General features: G+C 45.4%; 1 protein-coding gene across 16 annotated transcripts in view; it reads left to right on the top strand.

Annotated features, from left to right (window-relative positions):
- The window catches only part of LOC140133169 (poly(rC)-binding protein 3-like), a 778,519-nt gene that overhangs the window by 549,861 nt on the left and 211,081 nt on the right, over positions 1-17,577 (top strand). The window lies entirely within an intron of this gene.

Here is a 17,577-nt window from a genome sequence, read left to right as displayed (position 1 = left end):
AGATATGGCTGCAGATATTACAAAACCAGACAAAATACTGTTAATTTTATACTGAATGTATTAGGAAACATTGCTCCTGCAAAACAGTAATTAGCTTTACCAGTAACAGATGCAGAAAACTTACCAAATGGTAAAGCATGCATATCAATTTTATTAGTAAAACTGATATACATGTGATAGACACCTTTTGGTGTCTTTCTATGGCTAAAACATTGAAGCGTATAAAAAGGTTTACAGTTTTGAAATGTAATGTGTTTAGCAACAATGAATTGTAACTTTCTTGTAAACCTTAAAAGAAAGCTACCATCAAAATCAAGCATATCTAACCAGGTACAAAAAAATCCATTTTTATTATTATCCAAATAACCCGAGCCCCCTTCATTGCTGTTGCTTCACCCTCCCACTGCTCCCTCTCCACCTTTAGCTGTAATCTCTCACAGTGAGAAGAGGGAAGTACGTATATGCTTTTTGCAGGTAACCCATGTAACCAACTGGGAATTGTCCTTGTGGACATATTGGTCTTGAGTCAGTCAATCCCATTGTCTTTAATAGCCCATAAATAATCATATACACCAGCATCTTTAAGAAGCAGGTATAACTGATCAAGACAGACAAAGTGCACTCTGCTGGCACTAAGGCAGCATAATGAGGTAATGCACAACCTGTGTATTGGAGAGTAGTACCGATACAAACAGGCTCTAGTATCTGTCTGGTGTGCTGAAAATTCTCTCACAGGAACTTAGGGTGAAGACACACATGGCGTTTTTGCACCGTTTTTGGGCCGTTTTTACTAAGTGCGTTTTCAGATCGTAAAAAACGCATGCGTTAAAAAACGCATCCGTTTTTTAAAAACGCATCCGAAATTGCGCAATGAAAAACGGACGAAAACGCATGCATTTTTGTCCGTTTTCCGAAATTGCGCAATGAAAAACGGACAAAAACGCATGCGTTTTCAAAAAAACACATGCGGTTTTTAAAAACGGATGCGTTTTTTAACGCATGCGTTTTTTACTATCTGAAAACGCACTTAGTAAAAACGGCCCAAAAACGCCATGTGTGTCTTCACCCTTATAAGGCCATGGGAGCACCAGTGCCAAGATAGTGATTGCATTGTTTTATTAACCTCTTCACATACATGTACTGCACAGAGGTCCTGAGGCTGTGTGAAGTGGGCTCACAGGCATTATTGAACAAACACCCACTGCTAATACCTGCGATTGTTGCTAGCCAGCAGCATCTAAAAAAATGTGGGGTGTGGGCGCCAACATCTTTGTTCCGACAGTCACTCCCTGGGACATAATTGGGGAGCAGTGATCGGTTGCCAGTGGCTCATTGTGATGAATACAGTGTAACAATGCCATATACTGCAATACAGAAGTATTGCAGTATAAGGTAGGAACAATCAGACCATCTAGGGTTAAATTACCCTAGACGGTCTAAAAAATGTTTAAAAAGGTGTAAAGAAAAGTTTAAACCCTTAGTGACCAAGCTCATTTGCGCCTTGATGACCAAGGCATATTTTTCAAAACCAGCACGTGTCACTTTAGAAGGCTTTAATTGTTTTTGAGTTGGTTTTTCCATGACATTTTGTACTTCAAGTAAGAGGGAAATTTTGGTTGATATATTTTGAATTTATTTATGAACAAAAGCTGAATTTGGTTAACATTTTGAAAAAAATAGCTATTTATAAACTTCAAAATGTTCTGTTTTTCAAACTGATAGTTACTTCCCTAATTAGCTACTAGCTAACATTTACCATATCTCAACTTTGGTTTGGCGTAATTTTAGAAGTGTCCTTTTGTTTTATTACGACGCTAGAAAGATCACAAATCAAACAGCTTTCTCTTAAATTTTTAAGAAAATATTGGAAATATTTTGAAATATAATTCAAAATGCGGTAATATTGGCAAGGACCTGCATTTGTGACATTTTTTTGTGGGCTCTGTTTTTACGTCTTTCACTGTACATTCCAAATAGCATCTCTAATATATACTTTGGTTCGGTATATACTAATATATACTTTGATTTCACCAAAAATTTTAACTTTTTGTACCCCCCCAAAAATTATTACTTTTACCATACAGGCAATCCCCAGGTTACGTACAAGATAGGTTCCATAGGTTTGTTCCTAAATTGAATTTGTATAATTTAGAATTGTAGTTCCAGACAATTGCCCCAGTGATAATTGATAATTGAAAAAAGTTTTTTCTGTAATGGAACCAAGGATCATCAATAAAGCTTCATTACAGACACCTTACAGCTGATTATTGCAGTCTGGGACTATAGTAAAGCATCCAGAGAGCTTCACCAGAGGTCACAGTGGGCAGAGAGGTCCGTCTTTAACTAGTGGTCTTCTGTAAGTCAGGTGTCCTTAAGTAGGGGACCGCCTGTATTCTGACTCCAATACCTCTTTCATACCTAGGAGTACGGAGTTGGCTGAGGTTTACTTTTTTCTGGGGAGAGATGTTTTTATTGCTACAATTTTCAGGACCGTGCCTCCTTTAGATCAGTTTTAATTACATTTTTTACGTGTTGCAACATAAAGGGCAAATAAGTGGCAAATTGGACATTGGAGCGCATTTTCTGTTTCGGGGTTCACCGCCAGGCATAACTTTTTGTATATTTTTATAGATCGGGAATTTTGGGACTCGGTCCTACCTAATATGGTGTGTTTTTTACTTTTTTCCACTTTTATTTTATATGTGTTAGAGCAGTGGTCGGGAACCTTTTTGGCTGAAAGCGCCATGAACACCACATATTTTAACATGCAATTCTGTGAGAGCCATACAATATGCACATGCCCCAGAGTAGATAAGTAGCCACTGCACATGTTTCCCAGTAGATAGGTAGCCCCAGTACATAGCCCCCAGTATATAGATAGCCACAGCAAATGCCCTCCAGTAGATAGGTAGCCACGTAACATGGCCCACAGTAGATAGGTAGCCCTAATACATGCCCCCAGTAAATAGATAGCCACAGCACATGCCCACCAGTAGATACGTAGCCCCCGTATATATGCCCCCCCAGTACATATGTAGCTGCAGCACATGTACCCAAATAGACAGGAAGCCACAGAACATGCTCCCCAGTAGATAGGTGGCCACAGCACATGCCCTCCAGTAGATAGGTAGCCCCAGTACATGCCCCCCAGTAGATAGGTAGCCCCAGTACATGCCCACAGTAGATAGCTAGCCCTAGTACATTCCCCCAGTAAATAGATAGCCACAGCACATTCCCACCAGTAGATATGTAGCCCCAGTATATGCCCCCCAGTACATATGTAGCTCCAGCACATGTACCCAAATAGACAGGTAGCCACATCACATGCTCCCCAGTAGATAGGTAGCCACAGCACATGCTCCCCAGTAGATAGGTAGCCCCAGTACATGCCCCCCAGTAGATAGGTAGCCCCAGTACATGCCCACAGTTGATAGGTAGCCCCAGTACATACCCCAGTGAAAAGATAGCCAGAACACATGCCCACCAGTAGATATGTAGCCCCAGTATATGCCTCCCAGTACATATGTAGCTCCAGCACATGCGCCCAAATAGACAGGTAGCCACGGCACATGCCCCCAGTGGATAGGTAGCCACAGCACATGCTCCCCGGTAGATAGGTAGCCACAGCACATACCCTCCAGTAGATAGGTAACCACAGCACATGCTCCCCAGTAGATAGACAGCCACAGCACATACCCTCCAGTAGATAGGTAGCCACAGTACATGCTCCCCAGTAGATAAGTAGCCATAGCACATGCCCTCCAGTAGATAGGTAGCCACAGCACATGTCCCCAGTAGATAAGTAGCCAAAGCACATGCCCTCCAGTAGATAGGTAGCCACAGCACATGCCCCACAGTAGATAGGTAGCCACAGCACAGGCACCCAAATAGACAGGTAGCCCTAGTACATGCCCCCCAATAGATAGGTAGCTCCAGTACATGTTCCCAATAAATAGGTAGCCACAGCACATTCCCCCGTACATATGTAGCCCCAGCACATGCACCCAAATAGACAGGTAGCTCCAGCACAAGCCCCCAAGCAGATAGGTAGCCACAGCACATGCCTCCCAGTATATTGGTAACCAAGGCCCACACCCCCAGTAGATAGGTAACCCAGATCGCTATTAATCGATGAGCCACATCTGACTCCCGAGCCATAGGTTCCCTACCCCTGTATTAGAGGCTTTTGAGAAAGTCTAATGAATTTTATTTTTATTTTTTATTTTTTTGTGTTTTTCAGTACTTTTTTTGTTTTTACAATACTATTATATGAACTAACTAGTGATCATGTGTTCATACTAATGCACTGCAATAAACATGTATTGCAGTGCATTGAAGTGTCAGCCTATGCAGTCCAGCCAGGCAGACCCACGAACCTTCATTAGGGAAGATTGTATCGCGGGGTGCCGGGAGGAGAAAGAGGGAGCCTCCTCCCTCTGCATGTATGTTGATCCCACGGTCACTACACTGACTGCGGGATCCAACGAGTTAACAGCCGGATCAAAGTGGAGTGCCAGAGCACTGTTCTTCCCTGCACGGGGGACCTGTGCAGACCTTGGGTTAGGCCAACGGAGAAACACACCCCCTGGCCTATGGCGAAGAAATTCGTATGGGCGGTCCAAGGGGTTAAAATTAATAATAATTAAAAAATTGTAATCAACCTAGAATTCACTAAAATAGATATAAAACATAATTAAAACAGTAAAAATCACAAACATGTTAGATATCGCCACGTCTCAAAATGCTCGATCTATCAAAATTTTAAAACTATAATTCCTGACGGTGAACCCCATAACAGACAATAGCACGCTAATGTCTGAAACGCTCCTTTTACACCATTTTACATCACAGCTCATTTCATTAAAAAATACACTGGACACAGTAATATACACAACAGTATGAAAAAGTTATTAGCATCAGCAGATGGTGAAACACTTTTTTTCTGTACACATTCATTTAATTAAAAAAAAATTATTAAAACACAATTAAACCTATTTAAATTTTTTATCCCGCCATATTAGACGCCACTAAATCAGTAATCTTCCTAAGAAAGAGAAGGAAAAATCAAGTTAAATAACAAAAATGCGTCATTAGGTGCAATTAATTGTACAATAATAAGATCATAAAACAAAATTGCAGCTGGTTAATAATGTTGGCCATAAGCAGTGGAGCTCAGCAACAGTTATACCAGGCAATCAAAATAAGGGATAATGAAATAAGAGTGAGAGTAATTACCAAGACGTGTCAGTCTGAGACTGCAAATTAATCTGGTATGACTCAGTAACAGAAATGCTAATGCTATTAAATAATAATTATGTAAGGAATGAGTTGATTTAGTAGGAATAGTGTCCAAGATTAAGTGTACTTACCAAAGTAAGCCAAGAAAGCCCTTCAGTTGGGAGTGTTAGTTTGATAGATTAGAGGAGTTATTACAATATCTCTTGTAGAGTGTGTTCACAAATGGGTGTCAGGTAAGGTGGTGAGGGTTCTTTTACTTAAGAATTTAACCCCTTTAGGACACAGTCTATGGCTTGAAGGGGTTTGCCCATGAAACAAAGTTCTGAAATGTTATCCCCTTGTGATGTCTACACAATAAAGACATCCTTACTTTGCAATTTTAGACTATTTTGATCCTATCCAGAGTGTGGTTGTCCTAGCTGAGCAGAAACTTTATAATTTCTCTGTGCTTAGATTATCAAGGTACAGGGTTTATCTACACTTTCACTTAGCTTCTGAACAGTCTACTAATATCTGACACAGAAAAAGTGAAATGAGACTGATCAGAGTAATAAGATGTATATAAGATACAATAACACATTCAGCTCTGCTGCCTTACCAAGCAAGTTGCAGAGGCAGCCTCCATTACAGGGCTCAGGTGTGCCCTCTACACCTTCATCCAGGCACATGAGGACATCTTTAGGGAGGCAGACCATCTTAGAGAACCTGTAGCAGCCGGTCTTGATCCAGACGGATAGAACAGGGTCTGGAAGCGGTGGGAACAGAGGAGGAAGATCTGTGGAGTCTGAGGTGAGACCAGCAGGAAGGCCTCAAGCTGTCACTGGCAGGAAAGTGGGACCTGTCCCCCAAAATGTACATTGTACCCCCCAGCAATGACAGCCGCAGTGTGCCAGAGATCACCAGTGGCACAGAGGCCAGGACCCAGCATAACACCGAGCGTGTACCTGAACTCCACCTGGCTGACTCTGGTGAAAACACTGGAGAATGTCAATCAACAAAAGCTGCTGCTACAAAAAAAAGATAGACTGTACCTATAAGATGAAGGTGGCAAACCCTGAGAGACAGGAGCTGCTTGATAAGAAGCTGGCCAAGGAGCTGGCTGACAACAATCGCCAAGATTGAGGCTGTACTGGAGAAGATGGGACCCCTCGCCAAGACCTATAGGAACCAGGAGAGGTTCAAGATGCAGGAACATCATGGCAGATCATTGCATCCTGTACCAGAGACCAGCGCTGATGGCGTCCAGCAGTCCCATTCAGAACCCAGCATCCCACATGCAGCAAAACCAGGAACACCTGTCTGATGGTGCAGACATCTCCTTGCAGAAGGACTGTGGACACAATCCAAAAAGTAACACTGCAGAGTTGGACAATCAGGACTCTGCTGTGCCAGTTACTGACTCTGCTGATAACTCTGTGTCTGCTGAAATGTCCGTGGTTATTGCTGCAAACATCTGTGATATTACTGATCCCTGTGTTGATACCTCTGTGCAGGGGCGTACTTATAGGGGGTGCAGAGGTTGCGGTCGCACCCGGGCCCAAGAGGTTTAGGGGGCCCTTATGATGTCACTTTCCCATATGAGAAGACTATCAATATAAATAATACATTATAGTCGGGGGGCCTGGCACAGACTTTGCACTGGGACCCATCAACTTCTAGTTACGCCACTGCGTTTGATAATTTTCCATCAGAAGCTTCACCATCTGTCTGGGATGTTAATATAGATCAATCAGAGCATTGTATGAAGGCTGGAGACATAGAGGCTGATGGTGGGAAGGAGGCAACACCATCCAATGCTCAGGAATTCCCTCCTTTAGTTCCTGATGTTAGTTCAGACCCTCTTAGTGCAGGGGCTCAGCAGCCCCCAGTCAGTGTGGTACCGGTCCTGACTAGGCCTCCTCTGGCCTGGAGGCGGGGTGCACCATTCTTCATGTCCGGCTCACATTACACCGGTCAGGCTTTTAACCCCTTAACGCCGCAGTCCTTTTTCGTTTTTACGTTTTCATTTTTCACTCCCCACCCTCAAAAATCTATAACTTTTTTATTTTTCCATGTACAGAGCTGTGTTATGGCTTATTTTCTTAAAAATTCCAAATGCAGTGAAATTGGTAAAAAAACGCATTTGCGCCGTATTCTTGTGGGCTTTGATTTTACGGATTTCACTGTATGCCCCAAATGTCAGGTCTACTTTATTCTTTGAGTCAGTGTGATTACGGGGATACCAAATTTCTACAGGTTTTATAATGTTTTCATTAGAGATGAGCGAACACAGTCGTCCGAGCTTGATGCTCGTTCGAGCATTAGCGTACTCGTAACTGCTCGTTGCTCAAACGAATACTTCGCCAGCTCGAGAAAATGGCATCTCCCGCCGTTTTAATTTTTGGTGGCCAGAAACAGAGCCAATCACAAGCCAGGAGACTCTGCACTCCACCCAGCATGACGTGATACCCTTACACGTCGATAGCAGTGGTTGGCTGGCCTGATCAGGTTACCCTGGAATAGACTAGCCCCTGCCCGCGCTGCTCGCATTATTCTCTGTCTGGCGTTAGGGTGTAATATTAGCTTATTGTTAGGCAGGAGTGAGTCTACAAGAACCCAACAGCCCTAGTTTTTTGTTTGCTTGTGGCTGGCCTTGCTGGCACTAGTAGTGCAGCCAGTACCATATTGTGAGGAATTTGCAAGGAAACTTGGGAACATTCTATTTAGCTCTTAGTGGCACACATATCCATCTCAAACACCTAAGTGGGACAATTTATTAGGGGTTTGATTGAATTAGGCACAGTCAGCTTTTTCTTTTCTTTTTTTTTTTTCAAAACTAAAAGTCATCAGGCACAGCACAAAATCCAGTTGTGTGCTGTCAGTGTAGGTTAGAAACTAGGCATACAAGAACCCGACCGGCTTTCTTAGGGCTACAATAGCGTTATATATATATTTTGTTGATTTGCTTGTGGCTGGCCTTGCTGGCACTAGTAGTGCAGCTAGTACCATATTGTGGGGAATTTGCAGGGAGACTTGTAAACGTTATATTCAGCTCTTAGTGACACACATATCCATCTCAAACACCTAAGTGGGACAATTTATTTGGGGTTTGATTGAATTAGGCACAGTCTGCTTTTTCTTTTTTTTTTTACTTTTCTTTTTTTTTATAACTCAAAGTCATCAGGCACAGCACAAAATCCTGTTGTGTGCTGTCAGTGTAGGTTAGAAACTAGCCATAGCAATAGGATAGCATCGTTTTGTTAAAAAAAACAAAAACACAAAAAAGCACAAAAAAAACACACAAAAAATTTACAGTTTACACTTTAATTTTGAAAATGTTGAACCCGAGGGCTAAAGGTAGAGGACGAGGGCATGGGCGTCCAACTACTGCAGGTGTCAGAGGCCGTGGTCCTGGGCGGGGTGAGACACCACCTGCTGATGAGGGAGCAGGGGAATGCCGCAGAGCTTTACTCCCTAGGTTCATGTCTCAAGTTACTGGGACTCGTGGTAGAGCACTGTTGAGGCCAGAACAGTGCGAACAGGTGATGTCATGGATTGCAGACAATGCTTCTAGCCATTTGTCCACCAGTCAGTCTTCCACGCAGTCCACCCATGTCACTGAAATCAGCACTCCTCCAGCTCCTCCACCTCAGCCTCCTTGCCCCCAGTCTGCCCCCTCCCAGGAAAATGTGGCATTTGAACCGGCAAACTCTGAGGAACTGTTTTCTGGACCCTTCCCAGAGTCACGAACCACTTGTCCAGTTGCTGCTGAGCTCTTTTCCGATGCCCAGGTCTTCCACCGGTCGCAGTCTGTGGGTGATGATGACATTGTTGACGTAGTGGAAGAAGTGTGTAAAGAGGTGTCGGACGATGAGGAGACATGGTTGTCAGACAGTGGTGAAGTTGTTGTCAGGGCAGGAAGTCCAAGGGGGGAGCAGACTGAGGGATCGGAGGATGATGAGGTGACAGACCCAAGCTGGGTTGATAGGCCTGGTGAACACAGTGCTTCTGAGACAGAGGCGAGTCCTCGACGAGAACAGGTTGGAAGAGGCAGTGGTGGGGCCAGACGGAGAGGCAGGGCCAGAGCTGGTGCATCAGCGCCAAATGTTTCACGAAGTCAAGGTCCCGTGGCGAGGGCTAGATTTTCGGAAGTCTGGTGGTTCTTAAAAGAAACACTGGATGACCGACGGACTGTGGTGTGCAACCTGTGCCACACCAGGATCAGCAGGGGTTCCACCACTACTAGCTTAACCGCCACCAGTATGCGCAGGCATATGAATGCTAAACACCCCACTCAATGGAATCAAGGCCGTTCACCTCCGGCCGGGCACACCACTGCTCCTTCCCCTGTGTCATCTGCTGCCTCTGCTAGTCAGCCCCCTGCCCAGGACCCCGGCCCAAACATCTCCAGTGCGAAAACCACACTTTCGCCTCCACGATCCTCCACAGCATCCACCAAAGTCTCCATGCGCGGCGTTCAGCTCTCCATACCCCAGACGCTGGAGCGCAAGAGGAAGTACAGTGCAACCCACCCACCCACACGCCCAAGCCCTCAACGTCCACATCTCCAAACTACTTAGCTTGGAGATGCTGCCCTATAGTCTGGTAGAGACCGAGGCCTTTCGCAACCTCATGGCGGCGGCCGCCCCTCGGTATTCGGTCCCTAGCCGCCACTACTTTTCCCGATGTGCCGTCCCAGCCCTGCACCAGCACGTGTTAGACAACATCATTTGTGCCCTTACCAACGCCGTTTCTGACAAGGTCCACCTGACCACGGACACGTGGACGAGTAATGCCGGGCAGGGCCACTATATATTGCTGAAGGCACATTGGGTTAACTTGGTGGAGGCTGGGACCGAGTCTGACACTGGGGCTGGTCATATACTGCCGACGCCGAGGATTGCGGGGCCTACCTCGGTCCAGGTCTCTCAGGCCTACTATGCCTCCTCCTCCTCCCACCCCTCCTCCACCTCCTCCTCCAAATTACCATCCGTGGGCATGGCGCCATCAGTCGGTAGCTCTAGGCACAGCAGCAGTGCCGTCGCTAAGCGACAGCAGGCGGTGCTCAAACTGCTGAGCCTAGGCGATAAAATGCACACCGCCCAAGAGCTATTACAGGGCATCACGGCGCAGACTGATCTGTGGCTGGCACCGCTGAACCTGAAGCCAGGCATGGTTGTGTGAGACAACGGCTGTAACCTGGTGGCGGTTCTACAACTCGGCAGACTGACACATGGGCCATGCCTGGCCCATGTGTTAAATCTCATAGTTCATTTCAGGAAGTCCAGCACAGATGCTGCCACTCTCAGGGCAGCACAGCGCCACCTCCAACTGCCCGCTCACCGACTGTTGTGCGACGTGCCCACGAGGTGGAATTCAACAATAACCATGTTATCCAGAGTTTACCAGCAGTGCAGAGCGATTGTAGATTGCCAGATGTCAACTTACACCAGAACTGGTAGTCAGGTAAGTCAGCTTCCTCAAGTCTACAATGAGGAGTGGATGTGGATGTCTGATATCTGTCAGGTCCTGAGTAACTTTGAGGAGTCAACACAGATGGTCAGTGGCGATGCCGTCATCATCAGCCTCACCATCCCGCTGCTTGGCCTGTTGAAAAACTCTCTGGTCAGCATGAAGTCAGAAGCTTTGCGCTCGTCACAAGAGACGGGGGAAGAAGATTCCCTTGTTGATAGCCAAAGCTCCCTCAGGTCTGTTTCTCAGCGCATATCGGAGGAGGTGGAGGAGGATGAGGGAGAAGAGGAGAAGAATATTGGCGAGACAGAAGAGGGGAGCATTGCTCAGTCCTTCACTGTTCAGCGTGTATGGGCAGAAGAAGAGGAGTTGGAGGAGTTGGAGGAGGAGGAAATGGACAGTCAGGCCAGTGAGGGGAGTGAATTCGTGCCAGTTGCGACTCTGGCGCATATGGCAGATTTCATGCTAGGCTGCCTTTCCCGTGACCCTTGCGTTCAAAGAATTTATTCCAGCACCGATTACTGGGTATTCACTCTCCTGGACCCAAGGTACAAGCAAAATCTTTACACTTTCATCCCTGGGGAGGAAAGGAGTGTGAGAATGCATGAATACCAGCAGGCCCTGGTGCAGAAGCTGAAACAGTAGTACAGGGCGTACTTCTGCGGGACAAGTAGCGAGGGAGAGTAGGCGAGCAGGCAGCTTGTCCAGCACTGGCAGGGGTACGCTTTACAAGGCCTTTGCCAGTTTTATGTCACCCCAGCAAGACACTGTCACCTGTCCCCAGTCTCGGCAGAGCAGGGCTGATCTTTACAGAAAGATGGTGAGGGAGTACGTAGCTGACCATACCATCGTCCTAAATGATCACACAGCTCCCTACAAATACTGGGTTTCAAAGCTGGACATGTGGCACGAACTGGCGCTGTACGCCTTGGAGGATCTTGCCTGCCCTGCCGCTAGCATGTTGTCTGAGCGGGTTTTCAGTGCAGCTGGTGGCATCATCACCGCTAAGCGTACACGCCTGTCGACTGACAGCGCTGACAGGCTGACGCTTATCAAGATGAATGAAGTGCAGCTGGTGGCATCATCACCGCTAAGCGTACACGCCTGTCGACTGACAGCGCTGACAGGCTGACGCTTATCAAGATGAATGAAGCCTGGATTTCTCAGGATTTCCATTCTTCACCAGGTGAAAGAAGCTTAACCTGAATAATGTATGCACTCCTCCTCATTGTCCTCCTTCTCCTCCTCTTTGTACACTAAAGCAGAGGAAACTGGCTATTTTTTGCCAGGGCCAACTGGCTCTAGCTATAGTACTCTATGTTTTTAATTTTTCTGGAGGGCCACCTACTCAGTCCTCTGTTTTAAACAATTTTTGGGAGTGCCACATATAGGCACTCAATCTATTTAATTTTACTGGAGGACCACCTACCTGCTCCTCTGGTTTGAAAACTTTTTTGGACTGCCACATACAGGCACTATCCAAATTTAATTGTCTCCATAGCAGCCTCCACATGTTGTCTTTTTAGCTGCCTCCACACATTGTCTCCATTGCGACCTCCACAAATCATCTCCATAGCTGCCTCCCAAAGTCGTCCATATAGCTGCCTCCATATATGGTCCCATTAGCAAACGAGCTGTGTCAGGCAGAATTTTGGGTTGTTTTCATGGCTTTCACATCAAACTTGTTAACTTTGATGTGGCAATTTTTTCTCATTTACCGATATTATTTCCACAATTCTTGCGCATCTGTTTACATTCCCCTCACCCGCCATAAGCAAGCCAATTACTTATAAGAACAGTACTAGACTTGACCTTATACAAAAGGTTCTTAGAAGTGCTGTTTGTAGCCCCCGCCTGCTTTGAAAATTATAATTTTTTTCAAATTAAACGCTTCTGGCCCCCAGGCCCATTTTGGTTGGGGAGGGGCCGAGAGACAGGGGCTTGGACAGGCGAAAGCTCGCCTGGCAGCGGACCGCCAGCTCCATCCCAAGATTAGGCAGCCTCAGAGGCATCCATGCATGCTGCCCCTGCTGTTTCCTGTCCATTTCGCCTCCACGATCCTCCACAGCGTCCACCAATGTCTCCATGCCCAACTTTCAACTGTCTATACCCCAGACACTGGAGCGTGAGAGGATATACAGCACATCATCCCCTTATCAAATGAGCTGTGTCAGGCAGAAATTTTAAGGTGTTTCACCAGATACATAATGGAACTCGGCGCATCTGTCGCCGCCATGCTGGAGACCTGAAGTTTCAATCATAGCAGCGCAATATGGATGCCCCATACTGTCACTCTTAATCATGGAAGTCGTCTCCATGGCTACCTCCACATGTCGTCCCCTTATCAAACGAGCTGTGTCAGGCTCATTTTTCGGGTGTTTCACCAGATATGTTATGGAACTTGGTCACTATGTCGCCACCATGCTGTGTTATCGACTAAATATACCGTCAACATTTTGTTCACAAAGGAAATCATTTCAGCGCTTCTTGCTCACCTCCTTTGGTTCCTCTCTGCCACCCATTGGTTTGAAGCCTGAGTCCATTTGGGGTATGTCGCCATGCCACTCTCTAGCCTGCTGCTGCCGCTGCCTCTGCATGCCGTCTTCTATAGTGTCATTGTCAATTATTGGATGTCTTAGATGCTATCTATCCTCATTCGGTCACTCTGTCATCGCCATGCTGTTGCCCATAATTTTGGCATAATGGTGCGATTAAGCAGCCTCAGAGGCATCCATGCACCCCTGCTGTTTCCTGTCCATTTCCGTGGTGTTTCCATCATTTTCTGAGGTTTCCAGGTGTTTGGTCAAGCTTCCCTGTGCAGACCCTTGGTCCCCTTGAAAAATGCTCGAGTCTCCCATTGACTTCAATGGGGTTCGTTATTCGAGACGAGCACTCGAGCATCGGGAAAAGTTTGTCTCGAATAACGAGCACCCGAGCATTTTAATGCTCGCTCATCTCTAGTCTTGATCTTAAAGATTGTGTGGTTTGGCCAACGTATTGTAAGCCACAATTGCAATTTATTAAGTAGATAACAAAAGAGGAATCGCAAGTCATATGTTGTTTTATATGAAAAGTTTCCTTTTTTTTCACTATTTTTTAGACCATCTAAAAAATCGTTCCTACCATATACTGCAATACTTCTGTATTGCAATATATGGCACTTTTGCAGCTCATTAATTACAATGAGCCACTGGCTCATTGTAACGAATCTGCAGAAGCCAGATAGCTTCGGGTCAAACGAAGACCCGAGGCTACCATGACAACCGATCGTCGCCCCCCGATGACGTTCAGGGGCGCGGCGATCGTAACAAAGATGGCGGCGACCGCGCGCCGCCGTCTCTTAAATGCCGTCGGCGACTTTGCCGGCTGCAACGGACGGGTTAATAGCCGGTGGGAGTTTTCTGGAATATGCAAAAACCCCCACCTTTGTATGAAGAGGACTCAGCCCGTGAGCCCTCTTCATACACTCCTTATACCTCTGCGTTGTAGAGCTACGGCGCAGAGCGTTAAGCGGTTAATAGAAAGGAATCCTATTGGATCTACAAACTCCACACATTAACCCCTGAAGGTTTCAATGAAGCTATAGAGATGGCAGAAGACTAAGATCTCTTTTCTAATATTTAAAAAAAAAAAAAAAACTTGAGCTACATACCTACTCTGCTCCTCCACACGAGACCTCCTGCACTCCATGATAACTTTCATTATACTCTGTCCGTGCGCACTGACTGTGTGATGCCAGTCAACAGACACATAATGGGCTGAAGTTTGTCCCTCTCCGGCTTCCGTACTTCTTTGGACACCAGCCAACGGAGCCGGAATGACAGACGTAAATTCATTGTTTCTTTCACAAAAACGGCAAGAAACACATTAAATACGGTAATTTATACTAACTCCATGAGACCGCCGAAATACTACCTCACCTTAAGATTTTATCATTTACACTTCTGCCGATACATCCCCACACAGATAAAATCCTCTCATTGTACGTTAATTTTATTATCATTTCATGTTTTATCCTGTCTAGAGTCTTATGTGTTTTATAGATTATATAGCATTGTTTTTTATGTATTTTATGTTCTATCTGATGAATGACATGTGGATCCACTCACTGGGGATCTTTTCAAACAGGGAGATAAGATGGACAGATAATTCACCCTATGAGAGCCTGACCTCATGAAAGGGAGGCTCTGACGTACCTCCCATTATCATAATGAGGCCAGTCTGTGACTATAAATGTGCCCCTGTTTCCATTATGTGTTATACATACAATGGTTTTACCTGATGAAGGCATTGACTCAATGCCGAAACGCGTTGTTTGCAGACCTGTATTATGAACAAGAATAAAAATCCTTTATACTCTTGGAAGATGCGCCTGTAGAGTGGTTTAACCCTTTCTTGCAAAAAATCTCTGAATATCTGAGAAATGGTATGCAACATATTTTTGGAAATTCGCTTAACCATCGCAAGTGAATCAGTCCACTCCTCTACTGATAGATCAGGTATGTCCCTTTTCCATTTTCCAAAACCCTCGTTAGCTGGAGGGATTTCCAGATCGTTCAATAATATTCTATACACTTTCGATATTAAGCCTTTTTTCCCTATTTTACCATTAATAAGGGGCTCTAACGGGTGTTTTACTTCTAGAAATGTTTCTCTTTTTACATAATAGTACCAGTCTCTTACACTTAAATTCAATTCATCAGCCAGTTCCTCAAAAGCTTTCAAATCCCCATTATTTAGTATTTGTTTAAGAAACCAGACACCTTTCCCTAACCAAAACTTTAAATAATCTAATGGCACTAAATTTTTTTAGTTTTTCTTAAAAAATTTTTAATTGTGATCCTTCATATACCCTCTATAACTTAATTTATCCTTAGTTTTTTCCCAAACCCAGTGCATTAATCCAAACATGGGGTACTGTGCTTTAAATTCTTTTTTTAAGAAGATTCCTGTTTCTAATAGTGACCAAATATTGTAAACATTTAAGGATTTATAATTTTCCTTTTATGTGTGTGTTATCATGAAAATATCGTGATTAGAGATGAGCGAGCACTAAAATGCTCGGGTACTCGTTATTCGAGACGAACTTTTCCCGATGCTCGAGTGCTCGTCTCGAATAACGAGCCCCATTGAAGTCAATGGGAGACTCAAGCATTTTTCAAGGGGACCAAGGGTCTGCACAGGGAACCTCAGAAAAGGATGGGAACACCATAGAAATGGACAGGAAACAGCAGGGGCAGCATGCATGGATGCCTGTGAGGCTGCTTAATCGCACCATTATGCCAAAATTATGGGCAACAGCATGGCAATGACAGAGTGACCGAATGAGGCTAGATAGCATCTAAAACATGCAATAATTGACCCTGACACTATAGGGGACGGCACGCAGTGGCAGCGGCAGGCTAGAGAGTGTCATGGCGACATACCCCAAATGGACTCAGGCTTCAAACCAATGGGTGGCAGAGAGGAACCAAAGGAGGTGAGCAAGAAGCGCTGAAATGATTTCCTTTGTGAACAAAAGGTTGACGGTATATTTAGTCGATAACACAGCATGGTGTCGATATAGTGACCAAGTGCCATAACGTATCTGGTGAAACATCAGAAAAATGAGCCTGACACAGCTCTTTTGATAAGGGGACGACATGTGGAGGCAGCCATGGAGACGACTTCCATGATTAAGAGCGACAGTATGGGGCATTCATATTGCACTGCTATGATTGCAACTTCAGGTCTCCGGCATGGTGGCGACAGATGGGCCGAGTTCCACTATGTATCTGGTGAAACACCTGAAAATTCTGCCTGACACAGCTCATTTGATAAGGGGATGATGTGCTGCATATCATCTCATGCTCCAGCATCTGGGGTATAGAGAGTTGAAATGAGACATTGGTGGACGCTGTGGAGGATCGTGGAGACAAAATGGACAGGAAACAGCAGGAGCAGCATGCATGGATGCCTCTGAGGCTGCTTAATCTTGGGATGGAGCTGGCGGTCCGCTGCCAGGCGAGCTTTCGCCTGTCCAAGCCCTTGTCTCTCGGCTCCTCCCCACCCAAAATGGGCCTGGGGGCCAGAAGCGTTTACTTTGAAAAAATTATAATTTTCAAAGCAGGCCGGGTCGTTTGAATATTTCACCTAGGAATAATGGAATAGCATAGTGGCAGTGACGTAACTAGGAATGAGTGGGCCCCATAGCAAAGTTTTGGCTGGGGCCCCCTCCAACCATAGGTCCTAAATTTTACATAGGGGTTTCCATTATCTTTTTCTATTATGGAGGAGATTAACAGAGACTGGCAGTAGATGAAGCTCTGCAGAAGGTTTCCTTCTGCTGTATTAATAGCAGTAATAATAATGCTGGCGGCTACACATGTTTCTCTGTTAAAAGTAATGGTTATGGCGCTGGGGGAGGGGCTTCTATTTACTGCCGGTCTCCGTTATTCTCCATAATGGAAGAAGATTAAGGAAACCAATCATGGCCGCTCCTGCTCAGTACTAGTATATGGGCCATGTCTCCTCATCACTAACTAGTCCGGAGGTTTAACCCTTACACTGCTGAGCCACTAGCTGCGAGAAAGCAGGTTAAGGGTTAAATCTCTGGACTCCTTGCTTCATTTTACTAAAGTTACTTATAAGCAGGAACAGGAACAGCAGCAGAACCTTTCACTACATGCGCCAGCCGCTGCAGAATCCCCCAATACATGCGCCATTCGCCGCAAACCCCCAATATACGTGCCAACTACCGCAGAACCCCAAATACAAGCGCCAGATGCCACAGAACCTCCCAATACAAGCACCAACTACCGCAGAACCTCCCAATACAAGCGCCAACTACCGCAGAACCTCCCAATACAAGCGCCAACTACCGCAGAACCTCCCAATACAAGCGCCAAC

The sequence above is a fragment of the Engystomops pustulosus genome, chromosome 5 (genome assembly GCF_040894005.1).
Source record: "Engystomops pustulosus chromosome 5, aEngPut4.maternal, whole genome shotgun sequence".
Taxonomy (NCBI): Eukaryota; Metazoa; Chordata; class Amphibia; order Anura; family Leptodactylidae; genus Engystomops; species Engystomops pustulosus.
The sequence above is the reverse complement of the archived record's forward strand: the minus strand, read 5'-3'. Positions and strand labels throughout refer to the sequence as shown.